General features: G+C 34.5%; 1 pseudogene; it reads right to left on the bottom strand.

Moving 5' to 3' along the window:
- On the bottom strand, positions 6-1,495 carry LOC109133114 (annotated as a pseudogene).

Below are 6,793 nucleotides of genomic sequence, written 5' to 3' on the forward strand. Positions count from 1 at the left end.
ACAGCTCACTCATCACATGAGTCCAGACAATCAAATATGTTCTTCAGTTGTATTGGCTCCGTACAGTCAATTGTGCTCTTTGCTTTGTTGACTCTATTTACGTCTATTTGTGCAGGTGGAGATGACCGTTGGAAGCTTGGAGAAGCTTGAATAGTCGTAGGCTTTTCTCTATTGTATTGGGCTGAGGGAAGCTTATTGGACTTGACAGTAATGGGCTTGTTTGAGGTAGAGCCCATTACCGTTTTAATCACATCAACCCGTGAGACAATCTCTTCATCTTCTTTCTTCACTGTCTTGTTTACTCGATCCCACTTCTGATCAGATTCGTTTGTGATCTTGACAAGAGAAGTCGAAGCTGTTGAGATCTTGACAGAGGAAGCCGGAGCTGTTGAGTTCTTGCTGAAAATTTCAACCAGACTTGGAACATAACCAAAAAAATGTGGAATACATGAAAGAAAGGAAAGTTTTCCAAAACTTAGTTGTGTGACTTTATTATCCTCCCCAACAATGTAAAGCCAGTTGGTCTCGTAATTAGAGTCGCCAGTTATACGTCTCTCACAACACTCGACTTTTCTATTCTCCTCGTCGAACAAAAAACTTAGTGTAGGCAAATGGCCAAGATCAGGGTAATCCAGAGTTATACGTCTCTCACAATACTTGAGTGGAGGTCGTCTCATCAATTTTATTCGTTACCCATATCTCTTGCCTTGATGTATCTATGAGTTGTAATAACACTGAAAGTTTCTCTTCTCTAACACCAGATAGAGCTAGCAGTCGATAATAATGAATAGGAAACTGGTAAGGAAGACTCATACGACTTCCAAAACTCTCCGTTGTAAAATCAAAACTAACCATATCGAGCTGCCTCTCTTCTTCATCAAAAGCAAAAGAGTAGGTCTTACGTACGCTTCAAAGATACGCAGGAATTCAAGTGATAACCATAAAAAATCAAGTCCGGAGTGACATCAAGGATCCTCCATGAATTAGAGTAAAGCTCACAGATTTCACATACGGGTTGCTGGCCACCACAATATCTCAGTACTTTGTAGCTGGTATTGCCGGATTTATTGTCTTGGTAGGATCCAAGAACATAATTGTAGCGGTATCTCTTGTCACGATCTATGTGTTGGATCCACCTGGTTTTACCCATAAACGGGTTCCAAACCACCATAAATGTCTCTGCTTTGTTGGTGTATAACAACAAGCCATCACAGTGAAATACGTTAGATATGCTGACTCCGCTAAGTTCAACCCCAACCTCTACGGATGGTGTTTCGTTTAGATTGACGTTCAAGGAACGAATCCTACAATTCTTTGTCAACATGAGAACCATAGACTGTTTTGGGGCTTTGTCAAAGTGCTTTCTTCTGAATCTCTCGTCGTTGAATATACTGTTCCATTGCTTGCACGTAGATCTTAACGGTTTCAACGATATGGCCGGAACGCGACTGAGTATCTCCTCCAACAGATCCTGTGGAAGCTCCGACATCGACATTGTCGTAGAAGCGCCGGTGGCTTTTGAGTTTTTGACTGGTTTTTATATGTCTCATTAAAGGTATAAGTTATATAGGATGTTTTAGAGTAAAATTGGAAAACTACACTATTTTTGTTTATCTTTTTTTTAATAAAAAGTATCCCTTTTATTATCCTTTAAAATTTATTTTCTATATATAAAATTAAAAGATAACCTTACTTAAAGAATAATAATCAACCAAAAAGGTGAAAAACTATATTTTATATATCAACTTGTTTTATTATGGGCTTTATCCTTTGTTTGGTCTTAATAAACATGGCAGCAACTCTAATCTTATTAATTATTATCTTAGGATGTTTTAGAGTAAAATTGGAAAACTACACTCTTTTTGTTTACTTTTTTTTTTTAAATATCCCTTTTATTATCCTTTAAAAATTATTTTAAATATATAAAATAAATAAAGATAACCTTACTTAAAGAATAATAATTAACCAAAAAAAGTAAAAAAACTATATTTTATATATCAAATTAATTTATTGGTGATGATTAAATGTTTATGTTTTACAAAGTTGTTATACAACTATCAATTTTAAAGATCTTATGATCCTAAATATTTTGAAAAGTAATAATGAATAAAAAAATCTACTGATGTTAAGTCATGTGTTATCATCATGGTATAGATTTTGATGATCCATTCTTATTAAAAACATATAAATTAATTTAAATTATAAGTTTTTCTATACCATTTTGCAAAAATACTTTCTTTGGTTATTCATTTTTTAATATACAAAATGACTAAATTCTAAATCTTATATTCCAAATACTAAATCATACTCCTTCAAAACTAAACCCTAAATATAAAATAGAGAACGCGAACCTAAAAAAATTCTAAAAATCAGTTTAACACAATTAGGGAAAAAATAAAAATGTCAAAAAATAGTATTTTTTTAAATAGTAATCTACAAAATAGCATTTCTAACAATTTCTCAAGTTCTTAAAAGAAAATCATAAAACTGAATCAAAATTTGGTGATATGTTGAGTTGAAAAATTTGTTTAGATTGTTGAATATTTTTTCTTTATATAATATATTAAACTATAGACTTTATAATAAATTTATTTAGATATTTGTTATTTTTAACATATAAGATCAATTAACACTTTTTGTGTTAAATATGTATATATATATATATAACTATAATAAATATTTTTTCTAAATTATTTCTTTGCTATTCTAAAATTCGAATATAGTTTTAATTTACTCAAAATATAGCTTAAATTTAAACATCTACAAAATTTTCATTTTATATATAAAGATTAAAATAGAAAATAGGGTATTTTTCAAAAGATAGTAGAAAAGAGGGTAGTTTTCAAAATGACCCATTATTTTAAGACTTTTCACTCATCATTTTCAAATTTTTTTTCTTAATATTTTAAGGAAGAAGTACATACAATATTCTATCCTACGAGTATTTTATTTTGAATCAATAACAAAAAAAAATGTTTGAAGCTATTATTTTTTCCACACTACTCCTTGATGTTTTTACTTTGAACGATGTCACGATTCATATTATGAAAAAATAATAAATTTTATAAATCTCGGCAGATTTAGAAAGAAAGTTTACATGTTTTTGATTTTTTTTAAGCAATAGCTACTAGCTAGTGACGATTCAATAATTTAATTCATGAATTAGTTATTCAAAAATATGATTTGGTTTTTCTACGGATGTATGGATCTGGACGGACCCGTCAATTATGTACTAATACGCTTGCCAACAATGGCAGGAGGCAGCACATCATATCAAGTATATGATATCAAGCGTTTCTTAGGACTTAGGAGGCTTTAGAATCCTCTTGTTTGTTGCCATTAAGATCACATCCCAACGAAAAATAATGTGTTTTTAGTGTCGTAGCAAATGAGGAAAATCATATTAATATCAAGAAGAAAACAGGTTAAGCACTCGAAAATACAAAATCAAGGCATGACTCGGAATTCCACACGGACTCCTCCAGATAAGGTGCCTTTCTACTTTAAATTAAACAGAGAATCATATTAAAATTCATAGAAGAGAAGAAACTGAGCGTCTTGAATTCATACTTTGAGAGTAATTTAGACAAAGACAATAGATCACATCCGAAATTGATCTATAGAAAGATGAATAATCAAGTAGTTAGGAAAGACAGAGATTAACGTATTCAAAGACTGAATTAAATATTAAGAGATCACACAAACATGCTCAAGCTCCAAGCCTCCGTGGTAGGGAACCTTAAAAGACGACATCTTTTTCAGTGAGCTTTCATTCATAGAGCTTGTATATGTACTCCGTCTGGTTCCTTTTTTTTTTTCGGTCCAGTTAGAAGACTTTCACAGAGGAAATTAACGCTTTCACGACACTTAATAAATAGTATATATGTAGTTCGTAATGGCTAATAAATTCCTAAAAATGTTGGATGACTTATATAATGGAATTTGTGTCCAAATAACGAACCTTACAAATTCTTGTGACGCTGACTTACTGTAGAACTTGAAGGGGGTGATGATTTCTAGCTGTACAACTTGTAACATGCAAAGCAATGAATTGGGGGTGAAAAAAGAAAACTCAGAGAAGAGACAAGGGAGATACCTTCTTACATGTTTTATGAATCACTTGTCATTAAATTAGAAGCGTAAATATTGAAACATAATTCTCTCTTCTTTATACATAGTTTCTATCTTTTTTTTTTTAGCAAAGAGATTTCATCCATTCAAGCTAAAAACGGGAGGTTTTTGAAAAAAAGCAATGTTGAAAGCACTTCTTCAAGTGATACCACTTGTCAATACAATATGCATGAGAGCTCGAAAAGGGTTATTCCAAGGACTTCGAGGAAGACCAAGAAAAACTAAGAGAAACACACAAAGAAATAAAATGGCTGCATATCGCAAGTAGGTACATAACCAAACAAATGTGGACCAAACATATTGTTGGTCTCTAGTCACCTCTTTTATACTTCGCCGAAGGTTCTCGATTTTAACCAAACTTGGTACATAACCAAACAAATGTGGATACACAGAACGACAACAATATTCTCCAAAACCTAGTTGTGTGACTTTATTATCCTCCCCAACAATGTAAACCCAGTCGGCCTCGTACTGGCCGCCGTAAGTCATTCATCTCTCACAACACACGATTTTTCTATTCTCCTCGTCGAACAAAAAACTTCGAATAAGGCAAATACCAAAATCAGGGTAATCCAGAGATAAGACCTTGCTCCACGACAACACTTGAGTGGTGGTCGTCTCATCAATCTTATTTGTTACCCATATCTCTTTCCTTGATGTATCTCTGAGTTGTAATAGCACTGAAAGTTTCTCTTCTCTAATACACTAGATAGAGCTATCTTTATAATAACCAATAGGAAACTGATACGGAAGACTCATACGATTTCCAAAGCTCTCTGTTGTATAATCAAAACTAACCATATAATCAAGACCAAGACAAATTAATGAAGAAAAACAGTAAAAAGAAAAGAAGAGATTACATGTAGTAGAGTTTGTTTAGTTGTTTCTTTTCCTTTTGCCTCCGGCCCGCTCAATTTGAACCAACCTTGGAACATAATTAAGAATAGTTGGACAAGATTCTTCAGAAACCATTACTGTGACTTTATAAGCCTCCCCAACAATGTATACGTACCTTGTCTTTCCACTTGTCTTCGTCTTCTTCGTCCATCCATCTCTTACTCTTACAACACAAGACGACTTTATTCTCCTCTTCGAGCTAGCAACTTACGCCACGCCAATTAATCAAATTTAGGCTTCAATGCTAGGACCTTGTTCCACGACACCACTTCTTTGGTCTTACCAATCTTGTTTGTCACCCATACCTCAGTCTTGGATGCAGAGTCACCCTGTAATAACACCTAAAGCTTCTCATCTCTGACAACGGAAAGATGATCAGCATGCCCCTGAAAGGAACGAGCACATATACAAATTTCTCTGTTGCAAAAGCATATTTGGCCAAGGCAATGTGATACACAGAGTTTTAAACCTTATTTTCCTACTGCAAGTGCACAGCAAAGAAGTAGTACTTAGGAGTCGAATCCCACGAAGACCAAGTTTTACTCTATGGTTCTATTGGTTCAATTTCAAGCTAAGACAATTCAAAGTTGGGTTTGTTTGGTAACAGTAACGCGATTAAAACGGTATAAAAAGGCAATAAGCAAAACACTAGATCAGGGGTAATTCTCGGGAATTTCAGAGATAGCAACTAAACAACTATTCAGGGCATAGATTAAGTACCAGTCTAGAACTCAAACATAAATATAAACTGATCCACTGTCGTGGTATCAATAACTCTATCTGATCGATTCTGTGCGGAAACGCGGAGCACGTGCTCAGACATCCGGAGCACATGCTCGGCGGTCCATAAACCCTAAACTGTCGTTTGAGCCCAGAATCGCAGACAAGCATTAAAGAACAGGAATGATAAGTTCACAAATCACCTACACATCAACTTTCGCAGGTCTAGGATAATTTGCCCACTAATGTCTTTTCTAGCAACCTATTACACTTTTGATGAATAGATAAACCTAGAATCATAGATTGGGTGATCAAATCAACCTAAGCATTAAGTCTAACAATAGTGAAGAAAATCGATTATATAAAGCCCTATTTGTGTTCTGTTGCTAACCCTTGAAACCCCTTTTGAAACCCCTAATCTAGCAAAGAAAACTACTCAGACATAGAGAAATGAATCATAGCAAAAGATGAGAAATTCAATAAAAATAAAAAGGGTTCAGAGAATGCCTCACAAGGTAGCCGCTCTTCTTCCTCTCACAAAAACGTCGCTCCAAAACAAAAGAAAAAGGTATATTCTCTCCCCTAAAAACCCTAGGTTAAATAGCATACAAGTAGAGAAAAATAAGGAAAGAATCCAAATTCAAATCTCCCTATTATAAAAAACGATCTCCTCCCTCTTTCTCTCACAAAGGATCGCCTAAAATAAGGGGAATTAGGCAGGGAATCGGCGCCTAGATGCTTGCCACGTGTCGTCATGAAACCGTAGAGTTGGGAGCAGGTGCTCGGAAATCGGGAGCATGTGCTCCTGGTTCTAAAATCAGCTTTTCTGCTCCAGTTCAACTCCTTTCTGCTCCGATTGCTCCTGCTGTTCCAATCCTTGCTTTTAGCTTCCTAGCCTCTTATTATAACCTGAAAAGGACTTAAACAACTACAAAACTATTAAACAAACAGGGTCAAAGTGAGTCAAAACCGTAACATATCAACTCCCCCGGACTTAGATCTTTGTTTGTCCTCAAACAAACTCAAACCAAGCGCCAAGAGAGCC

The sequence above is a fragment of the Camelina sativa genome, chromosome 1 (assembly GCF_000633955.1).
Source record: "Camelina sativa cultivar DH55 chromosome 1, Cs, whole genome shotgun sequence".
Taxonomy (NCBI): domain Eukaryota; kingdom Viridiplantae; phylum Streptophyta; class Magnoliopsida; order Brassicales; family Brassicaceae; genus Camelina; species Camelina sativa.